A 13,398-nucleotide genomic window follows, 5' to 3' on the forward strand; every position below is an offset into this window, starting at 1 on the left:
TTACTATGGAGATTAGGGTGAGATGTCAATCTACTGGTCAAGCCAATACATTTCTGAGTAATGGTGGCATATTATTAGGTTGAAATGGAAAAATGGCACCATGAACATGCAATGACAACATCAGGATGGGTAGTCAATACGCAAATTAAGTTTTCTAAATCTATTATTGGCAGTTCTTTCTGACTATTGCCAATAGAACAAATATCAGTTGGATATTTTTTATGCAAGGAAAGCATCCCTTGTCCATGTGCCATGAATTTTATAAAATTATTATGTCAGTTCCAGCGGCCACACAGACAGTTATAGGGCTGCTGCAACATAACATCAGTACTTTCCAAGAGGAATACAAAACACACAATAGGTATTTCTTTGTCTCTAATGGTGCATACAGTATTCAACACTATGTGGTTTATTGTAAAAGAGAAAAGAACATTTGTAATATCCATTTACAATACAGAAACAGCACATCACACTAATTGTATTGTTCCTCACACAAAAAATGTACAACTGTCGTTCAGTGTGACTGTAAGTGTCACATGCTAAAACAAATGTTTTAAATAAGCAATTTCGACAACAAGATGCTTAAATGCTGCGTTATGTGTGTCAAGCAACTACTTCATATAATAACTTTTCCGTCTATAGTTTTAATTTAAACTTATATATGAATAGCTTTGAAACTGCATGTCAATTTAATCATAGCCCACGAGACAAAATAGGCTTCTTAGCTACTTTATGATCATCAGTGATAGTCATAAATGCAACACAGCAGCACTAACTTTATTTTAACCCAATATTCTCTAGCCAAATGCATTTTAGAAATGGCACTGTATACTAAAAACAATGTTTTTTTAAGTCACTTGTTCAACTGACTTTAGCAGTTTAGATAACGGACATTCAACTGTACTGTTGTTAATGTGAAGTAACTACAGAAAATCGCCCTGTCCATTGTAACATGGCAGTGCTTCCTGCAGAATGAATACAGGGGAAAAATTGCAATGGAAATTGCTTTATTTTGGCATTTAAAAAAAAAAATGTTTTGGCCTGGCGGGGTTGTTCCGTTGGGATACAATTATATGGAAAATGCTGCATTTAACCCCCAATTGCTTCAAGCACGACTATGTGGCAGCTCCGTCACCTTCCCAATACATTTGTGTCTATTTCCTGTGAATGTGTAATAAATAACAAACAGAGTGAAATAATTGAATTTCCCCAAGAGGGATTAATAGCCCTTTCTCTTCTGCACTTGGCATCACATTACATTTTTCTGGCTGGCTGATGAAACCAGCACCATTCAGACAAAAAACAGAAACTGTCACAGTGTAAAATTACCCATAGCTGCCTTAAACAGTCTTCTACAGTGTAGGAAAAAAGTGTTACAAGTCATATTCTGTGACTGTTGGTAGTTTTATTCAGCTGTCTCCTCCAGGAGCTTCTACGTAATGTGTGTGTCGGTTGTAGTTACAGCTGAAGTTCCACTGGTGATGTGCTTGAATAATTGGAACGGTTCTCTTGGGGGACATAGTTTTGTGGAAACACACTGTGGTTTCTCCAGGTGTCAGGCAGTGCAGGTGTGTGTGTGAGTGGTAATATGTTACAGCTCCTTCCTGTCTTGTTGCAGAAATGCCTCCTCAGTCCTCCACCTCCTCATCTTTCGGTGCAATGCTGAGATGTTGAAATTCTCCCACCACCCGCTTTAGATTTGGCAGGAAACAGAGTCTTGGCTATAGTAGAGAGAAGAGATCAGCACACACACACACACACACACACACACACACACACACACACACACACACACACACACACACACACACACACACACACACACACACACACACACACAGATACACACACATCTGAAGAGAATTTGGAAACATGGCAGCAAAAACAGGTCTCCCTCTTCATCGACTTGCTGTTCATTCTCACAGCTCTCAACTTCAATTTATCACCGGCAGTGTTTATGGATCTTTGAGGAATCATTCTTTTCCACTCTTCTTTCTACTTCCCTCGTAGGCTCGAATGAACTTTCTGAGGTAGTTCAGTCCCTCCTGAAGGGTTTTTCTGTACAATGTCAGGGTAATTGGACCTTACAGCACTTTGAATGTCTTTCATTAACTAACTACATTTATAATGTCAAGAAAAGAGCACTAAAGACTGCAAAAAACAAGATCACATAAAAAGGAAAATGTTATCATGGTATTGAGTCATTGAAATTCAATCTTGAACCAATTTTAAATCCATAAATCCATTTAATTGGCTAATAGTGAGGTGGTTAAAATATGCTTGAAATGACACCAACACAAACATACTAAGCATATATAATATCCATATTAGTATCCCCCCCCCCCCCCCATCAGCAAAAACACGTGGGTTTGCTATCCTGGCTCCAAAATGGTGGAATGAGCTCCCCATTGAAATCAGGACAGCAGATAGCCTACACATCTTCACAAACTCATCTCTTTCGACTCCACTTCGAGCAATATAATTACTAACAAATAATTACTAACAAAGCTCTTATATACTAACAAAGCACTGGCTTATCTAAAGCTGATTGGGTAGCACTTTAAATGTTTTGGCTCTATGAAACCTGATGTACTTATATGATTCTGTTTTCTTCAAGTCTGTATCTTGGTCTAATGCACCTATTGTAAGTCGCTTTGGATAAAAGCGTCAGCTAAATGCAATGTAATGTAATGTAGTAACAGGAATATGAACATTACTACAATGTGATTGAAGTTTTCATGGACAGCCATATGGCCACCATACACTCTCTCTAATGAGTATGACTCATAACACTTTGTGACTGCAGGAATAATGTTATTTTCCACGAGGATGAATGTGATATTCGTCATAAATACGTGCTGCATTAATTTATGGGGGTCAGATAAGAACACATCAGGTTATTTTGGGACACAGTCTGATCCTCAGTGTTCATGGCTGCAGTACAACTGTGATCAGCTTTCCACTCTGACGTCTGTGACCAAACATCCACTCCTGGCTCTCTGTGTGTGTGTGTGTGTGTGTGTGTGTGTGTTCAAAGGGCTTGTAGTGTCTCATAAAAACGCTAAAGACTATAGGCAGTTACTGTAGAGCATTTTATGCTCCGGGTCTGGTGAGTGTGTGTGTGTGTGTGTGTGTGTGTGTGTGTGTGTGTGTGTGTGTGTGTGTGTGTGTGTGTGTGTGTGTGAAAGACAGATCTGGCAGTTTCTTCCTCCAGGACAGGGATTATGTAAGCAGAGCGAAGCGAGGTTAAATACCAGCCTCCGTCCATCAGGCTGTGTTCTGTTTGGATTGGGAACAATGGGAACACTGGGACAATGACCCTCTGCTCTTAGATGGAAAAGCTCAACTCTCTCCAGAGACACTGAACATTTTCTCAGATACTTGATTTGTAAACATCTGACCTATGACCTGTTTATCCTTTCTATTAAATGTCACTTAAGAAACAAATAGATATGTAAAGAGATAAAGAGAGAGGAAGAAAGTGACTGATAAGATGATGAGACATATCAACATGTTGCCATAGTAACATGCACAGACCAGCCGGGTGCTCAAATGTACATCACGTTACATAAAGCGGCTCTGTTCATGAAAAAGAGGCAGGAGCGGATGTTTAAAAGAAACATGTTCAACCTGTGTTCTAATCGAGATAATACAATAAAAAGTACACATGAGGCACTAGCACAAAATGTAATGGTGTTACTATCCTTCAATCTAGATCAATATATAGATGATGATCAATGAGCCAAGATCATTGAATAAAAGTGGAAACATACGCCTTCATTTTGAAATTCCAATGGAACTGGAACTGTTACTATTTGTATTTTATTTATATGAGTTGTTAAAATATAACTAGATGGTCATATGATATCAATCACACACACCTTAAAGGTAGGGTAGGTAAGAATGGAGAAACAAGCTCGAGTGCGCTAGAATTTGAAAATACACAACCGAAAAAAATCTGCCCCTTCCTTCAGACTTCCTTACAGAGCCCCTCGTCCAACACACACAAACGCGCACATGACCAATGAGGGCACGAGATAAGTTTGTGCACAGATGGAAGGCTGACAGGCAGGTAGGCCATCCAGTTATCTGCCGCGGGCCGAGGCAGATAATTGTTCTAGCTTTTTACAGCGCCACAGCTTCCACAGATGAAATAGTATATATTTATTGTCAAAGCATTTAATTTATTCACTGCTATCGGGATGTTAAGAGCATTCCAAGGAAAATAACAAAAATAAGTGTTGCTGAAGTGAATTACCTACCATACCTTTAATTGAATAAAACGTGTATTTTGGTAGACTTTTGGGTATCAAAAAACATAGTTATTAAATATAAAATTATATCTGGGCTAGGTGAATTATTTGTATTTAATAATAAATCCACTCTTTCTGTGTGATCAATTATTTGTTGATGATTTCTCTGTAGTTGAGGGACATTCTAACAATGTCAGTGATATTCATGTTCGGAGACGTTGTCCTGCAGTCTTAAGTGCCCACATGTACCAGTGTGAAGAGAGAAGTGAGAGCTGCTCAATGAGAAACTCTGAAAGGAGCGTAGTGTGAAGAGAAAACATGTTTTGCTGACTGTTAATGTAAGGTACTTATCACATCCACCTGCTGATAACACTTTGTATTCAGCTTTTTAAAGTGTGGGCATCACGGTGTGTTTTTCCCCAAACACAACAGTCACTGCCAATAGTGAGACATGGAAGCAGTTATACAAACACTGTTGGCTACTGATGACTCATTTCTCTAGACCTGGACCTCTACTTCTCTTTGCTGCAAAATCATCCATTATGGATTTAGACATGGACTTTTTATTCTATGTAACATTTTGGTGTAGTTGCATCGTACATCCATGTAAAGCTGCAGGGGTTATATGTTACACGGAATTTCGGTAACTATTTTAGAACATTTGTTATATGTATGTCATTTTTCATGAATTCATTTTTTTCAGATTTATATTATATTAAACTGAGTAATTTTTGTAGGGACAGTTAAAATCATCGACTAAACAGGGATCGAAATGTTCTGTTCAAACCTTGTTATCAGCTTCAAATTGTAATGTATTTGTTTCATTGTAAATATGCCATGTTTTAATCTACACACATACAAATTCAAACAATATTCCAATTGACATTTGATGTCAGATAATAAAGAAAGCATTTGCAGGGATTTTGGATTATAAGCAGGTTACCACATAGCTAATATCAACCACCTGTTGCTTGAGGGGACAATTTATCCCTTTTTGTGGGTTGAAAGATGTCCTAACATACTTACCTTTGTTTGTCAAGGTGGGACAATTTCCATCCCATTTAGTCATATAACCTGAGCTGAGGCAATAAGTCTGCCTCATTTATGTCTATTACTGTAAGTGACTATGTTCAAGTTTGCAATAAGACTCCCGAGGATGCTGAAATACATCCCACATCTCTTTATAATATATATAGTTCGATAAGGCTTAAGGCATTTATAAAAGTCATTAATTTAATTCTGGCTATGTTTTTTTTTTGATGTAATTTTATTGGAGTCCTTCAATGGTTGTATTTTGATGTTTGTTTTTGAATCCCTAACCAAAACAGTTAGTATCGTTAGCATCTTTATATCACAGACAAAACATCTTGGATCTTGGTTTGTGTTTTAAGTTTGTTTCAAGTGGCTCTTAGTTGGAAAAAACATTGAGTCATGTTCAGCCTGGAGCAGCACTGACTAAAATGACCAAACCACAGAAAAATAGCAGTCTGTTTTCTCTGTTTGACTCTATTTCTTATCCTCTGAGTCATATGCTTTGTTCTGAAACTCTGTGTGTGTGTGTGTGTGTGTGTGTGTGTGTGTGTGTGTGTGTGTGTGTGTGTGTGTGTGTGTGTGTGTGTGTGTGTGTGTGTGTGTGTGTGTGTGTGTGTGTGTGTGATAAAACTTTAGGTCAATCATCATCCATTCCACAACTCATTTCCAGGGAGAAAGATAGAGATGTCACAGTTTTTATATGGCTGTAAATCCCCAACTGGAATCAATCTCACACACTCTTCTCCCCATCCATCATCCATCTCAATACTTTTTTACTCTTTCGTCTCACTGCCTGACAAAATGAGTGGCCAAATAGTCGTGCTTAAAAATATCCTCAATGTGCTCTATATCATACAATGAGGATGTCATGTAATAAAAGACACTTTTCCTGATACGAGAAGGCTACAATGGGCCATATTAGGTAACTGATAATATGATACAAAGTTTTGCAAACCTCTGATCTATGAGCCATTATGACATGTGATACTAAAGAGGAAAGCTTTACAGTGGGAATGCAAGTTCATATTTACTGCTTTGTGAAATGTACCATCATTAAAATGTCAAACTACCCTAAACCAGGAGAATGGGTTGACACTGGAAGAAAGTAGAACAGTTCAAAGTCAAACTCAATCTTAAAAGGCAAGGATGTACGTAGCAACTATCATATTTCCAACATTTCCTAGATGAGTTTTATGGGGCATTACCTCAATTTAGTATGCACTTTCATTAAGTTGATGAACTTGAGGGAGACAGAGAGAAATTATGGTAGAAATCGAAGCAGCTGAAGCCAGGATATCCTAACCAAACTTATTTTTCAGAAGACATTGTTTAACTATGCTCTCAGGCCTACAAGTTAAGTAAACTATAGACTGATGATGTACAGTAAAATAAGTGGGCCGCCCTTTTATAAGGACATGCTAACTAGCCTATACTTTAAAAAAAAAGCAAATGACAATGTTAAATCGATACACATTGATCAAACACAGCTGAGCCTCCAACAGCCTGTGCATTGAAAACGTTTAATGTTATTTATCTGACACAAAAAGTTAGCATTCTGCAGCCCTCCTGCTCCGCGGCTCTGCACCACTGTCATCTCCTTCATGTTTCATTTTCTTCTTTCTCCGCTGCCTCCCTTTCATTACTCTCCTCTCTGTCTTTGAGTGATGTTTGTCCTCTTGGAGAGGGACTTGTGGGGAATGATTGCAGCCACTTCTCCACTCGGCTCTCCATTCATTCTCTTCATCAGTCCTCAGACAGCTGGCCTTGCTCCAGACTCATCTCCGGCTCCCTCTGCCTAGTCCTGCCAGCTCTATTTAAACACCATTGGTCATCATGCTGTTGTCTGGCACAGGCTGCGTATCGCTGCCATTGGGAGACCTCATAGTATTCTTAATACCAGTCCTTTGTGGAAATGTGATCATTATCTATCTTTGAGCATATTCAAGACACCAGTCTTTCAGTTAAATAATGAGTGGCCCATCTGCTGCAGCTATGGAAATTGATTGCCGGCAAAATATCAACAATACCCATCATCTTTTGTCTGTCAGACATTCTTGTCAAAACTGTCTGTGGATGCACGATGACCATGACAACTCTTGACTCATTTTCTTCTGATTTTTGTTCTTTTTTTTACATTTCACTCTTCTGTCTCTTCTGTTGCCTATGCAAAGTGTATCATGTTGTTTACAGTCTTGCAGTTTGTAAATGCAGCCTTTAGAGAAGTTACAGTATTAGTGCTTTGTTGGAAGCCCCATACTACTGCAAATACAGCAGAACTTTGTTTGTGTAAAAATAAGTCTGCATAAATAATGATCCTTATATGGGACACAGGTTATTCTCCAGTATAGCCATAATTATAATGGAGGTCCCTAGTGTCTTTGTCTCATATGAAACTGTATCGAAGCAGAGGCTATCTGTGAATGATAAGAGGAATCAATTAGTATCAAATCCCTAAACAGTACAGGCACCGATAACAGCCAGACATAGAGGATGTGTGTGTGTGTGTGTGTGTGTGTGTGTGTGTGTGTGTGTGTGTGTGTGTGTGTGTGTGTGTGTGTGAGATATTTGGTTGCCAATATTTCATCCTGCATTCAGCGTCTTCATACAACAGGAATAATAGCAAGCAACACTTATGTCTCTGGTTTCCAGCCTCATAGCCACATTGTACAAAAATAATTTCGGGTTAAACGCTATTCATATAAGTGAGTATGGATTTGAAATAGTAATTTATGTTATTACAAATTGCAGCCTTAAAATCAAAGATTGCTTTTCTAAAAAATGATTGATTCCCATTTGAGATAGACAAATGCTGTCAGCTTTGGCCCTTTATTGATTTCTATGTTATCTACCTCGTCATTCACACACACAACATTCTACAAAGGAGAAACTCTCCTATCCGGACAAATAAAATCAAGTTACGATTTAACAGGAATTCAGTTCTGCTTATAAAAACGGATAAATACAAACTAAACTCTAAAATTATGCCTTTAATCTGTCACTTTTAAAGAAATAACCGACACAATAGTGTAGTGACTTCAGCTTTTAGAAAACCATTTTGTCGCGCCATAAATGTAATTTGTCACAGAGCGACCTGAGCAGCAGTTACGGCCTCGTTCCACCGTCCTGACGCCATGGCCCTGTTTGACTCAGGCACCGGAGAATAAAACTAGGCTAAAACTGAGTGCAGCGTTCACCAGAAATATTATGTGGCTCATCATGGTCTTTTTTCTCAGTCTTCAAAGGGGATGGCGATGGTTGTGATGGCAGCATTAATCAACTGGGTGGAAATGTGCTTTAGAGCCACAGGAGATACTGGCACAGTAGTGAAACTGGGACAGAGTCAGACCCTGCAGCCATGGCTTTCCCGTTTTCCTCTCTAAAAACACATTCTTTCATTCATTAACCCCATTTCTCTCTTCATCAACACACTCCCTCCTCCATGAGTCCTCTTTCTCTTCCCCCAGTCTTCCCAGTATCTCTGCTATGTTCAGCTCCATTGTGCTTCTTGGTAATGAAAGAAAATGGTGCTGTTAAAGTGACAAACCTGTCTAATACCAGGGGATGGTAACAGATCCATTGGAGGAAATCAAAAATCAATACGAGTCAGTGCCACAGTAGGAAGAAAACCTACAATGGCAGATGGGCTTTTGAAATCAGTTAACACACCAGGAGACAATAAAGAATATAAATCTATTAAAAAATACTGTTTTTTAAAAGTGTCTATTTCTTACCATAGTAAAGAAGAATGCCCTAAACATTAATTACAAAACTAATTGATACAATTATAACACACAATTGTCATAATAGTTTTTCATAACAAGACATTTGAACACAGCTACCTAAGGTGTCTGCTACCTCTCCTGTAATTGGCATTGTTGCAACTATGATGCAAGGAAAATGCTTTTTGGTCAGCTAGTTCTCATTTTGGTGATTATGTAAATATTACTAATTTGTATTTTTACTTGACTGAAAAACTGTTAATACATAGCTTACGTTTTAATCTGTATTCAGTGTCTAAGTGACTGAATAAGTGACTGCAGAGGCACCCAGAAGAAACATTATTTTGGCCTTGAAGCAAGTAAGGCAGAGTTTAGATCAAGGTTTAATTCTTTCCAGCAGCTTGAAGGATTTCCCTTTCAGCTGAAGGCGGCAGGTATGTGTTTATCCAAAGTCACTCATTTGAGTGGTTTACATTGTCAAAGTTATGCAAGCCAGATCCCTGTGGTTTACTTCATCAAGACTTGCAGCTCCAGGTAGAAAAAACACATACAGACGTGTTCTTACTACTATTGATTGGTTATGGCTAATTTTTTGACAAAGTCTGCCAACATAAAAACACTTCAGGACTACTGGAGTCACACAGTGAATGAGTAATTATGTGTAATTATGTTTAATTGCACTACAGATTTACCTGTACATTGAAGCGTTTATTATAGGAGCAACTCAATTTCTTTAAACAAACTTGTCTTTGTCACTTTATGCCTCCATGCAAACTTATAGATAGACGGTGTTTTGTTCCCCTTCGGCAATACTGAGTTTATAATGCCCAAATGTAAATCATCATATCATCCAAATCAAACGATAGAAGCTAGAATTGATAGAATGGGAGGGATGAAACCCCTCTTTAATGACCACACATGCAGAGCACACAGCACACACAGTGACATTTGGCCTCTGTATTTAACCCATCCTAGTACCAGGAGTCTTGTACTAGGAGCAACTCAAACTATATAAGCAAATATAGCTTTCATCTTGATTTCATTGATTGTAGCGCAGTGCAGTTTTACAGGTGCAGATTGTGACTCCAAATACAATTACTACTCATTACTTATGCTTATCTTGTTGACTTCTGGACTTTTAATAAGTCCGTGGCTGTCAACAAAAGAAGACATCCTTTATCCTCGGCAGCACATTTGCTCTGCTCTATATTCTAACTTGCAGCCCTTCTCTTCCCGGACAAGTTTCCTCTCAAGCGAAGCTGCTCTCTCCACTCTCCATTATCCAAACTGTCAGAACATCATGGTGGGAGAGCACTGCTTTTACAGGGAATGAGAAGAGCCCATGTGGCTGTTACCATGATTTCCTAACACAAGCCCCTAAAACACACACACACACACACACACACACACACACACACACACACACACACACACACACACACACACACACACACACACACACACACACACACACACACACACACACACACACACACACACACAGTCTGAGAATGTGTGATATAACGCCACCCTGGTTTTCTCAACTTGCACACCTGCAGCCACGGTGATAACAAAAGTAGCCCAATGCCACCACTATACCACTCAGATGCCATAGTTTCCTCCCAGAATACCACAGCAACAAACTTCTGTTTCAGCTGCACAACCATACAAACACTTTTGACAAAAATAAACACAGACATGCTGCTTGTGTAATGCCCTGTGTTGAAACTGTAATCCCAGTCATGCTGCAAGCTCCGGTAAAAGTATGAAATTGTGAAAATTGAAAACATTTGTCTGCCCTCTCCAAACAGCCCTAATAGATATTCTTGGCATGCACTTTGAAGAGTGACTACTGGGGCAAAGAAAAACGACAACATTTTAAGAGATGTGATATTACTACCTGGTTCTCTCTTCTCTCACTGTGTTTATTTTTCTTTATGAGGCTGGCGAGTTTTAAGTGTCTCACACTCAAGGGGAGACTCTGCTTCTTCTCTCCAAGGCTTGTTCCTTTATTTTAATTGTAAGGACAGGATGTTTTGCTGTGGTTTTCTAAAATCAAGTTGTGATGCTGTCACGATTCTCATGTTATGTCACGTTTTTAGTTTTGTATGTCAAGGTTTGGGTTTATTTTGCTGTTCGGTTCTCCCTGTCTCCCTTGTGTATTGTCTGGTCCCTCTCTGTGTTTTTCATCCCTGTCGTTAGTTTCCCTGATTGTGTTCACCTGTTGCCCTTGTGTTTCTCCTCCCCTGCCCGGCTGTTTCTCGTCTCGTGATTACCCCTCCCTGTATTTAGTCTTGTCTCTTCCTGTGTTCAGTGTTGGTTCGTCTTTTGTTGTTGACTGTGTTCACCGGTGAGTGTTCTGTCTGTCCAAGTTCTATTCGTTATCCCTGAAATAAAGGTATAATCAGTTTAATCTGAATTTGGGTCCTGCTTCCTTCGCTCTACTGTAACAGATGCATTGCTGCAGCAGAGTTTAAAGCATGTGGAAAATATTCTAACACTTGCAGTGGCTAATAGGCTCACTGCCGCTCACACAATTGACCAATAATTGGCCAGTGGTCCAGCATGATGACCCCTCCTCATCGGAAACTGTACATTTTACTATTGTATGATGTGGATAATAATGTTGTGATAATGTTGGTTTCCAGGGCTGTTCCCTGCACATTTTCCAAGGCATCATGGGAAAGGCTCCGGTCCCAATGTTTCTCGTCGTACATTTAGTACTTTCAGGCTGCGTCCCAAACTGCCTGATTAAAACACCTTCTGTAATCACCCACTTTGAATGTTATTAGCCCTTTGGATGGGAGTTATCAGTGGTGAACAGAGTTATAGATATGATACACCTACTTGTAGGGTCAGACAGCAGTCATCATCTATTTTCAATCTTGATCACTGATACAAACACAAGACAACTAAAACCTTGAGTTGCTGGAGTTATTATTAAGAGAGCGAAGAAGGAAGTCAGGAGAATGGTATTCGTGTCCTCTGTGAAACCAAACCTTAACGTTGACTTTTTGAAGTGACTTCGTTTGACAAATTGACTTTTTAAACCTGAGTAGGATATTTTTTTTGATTTTAACAAATGTTTTTTCTCGTTGTCTAAACCTAATACTAGGCATTTTGTTTTAATTTGCAATGGTGTTTTAGTCTGTGGCATGTGAGCGCATTGGCCTCTGTGAACCACTAGAGTGGAAGTGATAAATGATGCTGTGATATCACTGTGTTTTTTTTTTTTACATGCTTGTAAGTTTTACCCGGCAGAGAGCAGTCCAGCAGCAGTGTTGATGCCCTTTATGATTCAGTGCAGTGATGAAGTACCCGAGGTGTACTTCAAACTGACTGCCAGGAGAAAACTAAATAAAAATGTACTCTTTAGTGATACAAAAAGTAAAAACTTTACAACAGCAGCTCCCCTCTTCAATTGACTAATGTCCACTCTCCAGTTCTGCCGTTGCCCCATTGTTAATTTCCCTCTTTGTTATCTGCTCCTCTCTCTTTTCTCTCCCTCTGGTTTTGAGTGACATTACTACAGTGCTCCTTATATCTGCTGAATTCAGCTGCTGCAGCTTTACACACACACATGCACATTCTCACACACTTTTTAAGACATAAAACAATGTCAGCAGGAAGGCTTTTCCTGGCGGCCGCTCTGTGCATTGTATGATCTCTCAGCTGTATTGAAGGGAAACCTCTGCAGTCACACCTATTCAGGCTCTCGCTCCCTTTTCTATGGCCACCAGAAAATTGAATTTCCCCCGCTGTTGTTCCCTGTGATGTTCCTGTCCCAGATAAGTCACTCATCTTCCTATGCGTATGCAAAGAGACACAAACACACACACACAGTAGCTCCCAGCTGATGTGGGCTGTACTACGCTATTGTTTTGTTGACAATTGTAAATACTGTAGCTGGCATTTCTGCTCATATTTAATAACGGTGTAAACTTTATTTGACCGTCATGGCAAACTATTTTTTATAATCAATTACATGTTCAAGCAAAAACAAACACAATATAAAACATTCTCTTTTTCTAACTTCTGGGATTCAAATCTTTTTCCAATAAAAGCATAATTTAAAATGAAGTTAATCCTACACAATCTGTATTGATGACCTCTGTTTCAGTTTGCCCTTTTTGTGTTTTTCTTTTTACCTTTTAGAGTTTTGTATGAACTATACAGTGTCCTCATAAAAGGCCAAATAAAAATGTGTTATTTTTGTATTAAACAATTCTAGGTTAAACAAATGGCACCTTTTTTCTTACTTCTTGTGATCACTCAAAAAGCCATGATATTATTTTGTGTTTTATCAAACAATCTGCTAACAATCATCAAAGTTGTATGAAGGACTGAATGAATCACTGTGGTACAATGTGACGCTGTACTTTATGCATTGATAT

Source organism: Notothenia coriiceps, unplaced genomic scaffold (assembly GCF_000735185.1).
Source record: "Notothenia coriiceps isolate Sejong01 unplaced genomic scaffold, NC01 NC01_scaffold00003413, whole genome shotgun sequence".
Classification (NCBI taxonomy): Eukaryota; Metazoa; Chordata; class Actinopteri; order Perciformes; family Nototheniidae; genus Notothenia; species Notothenia coriiceps.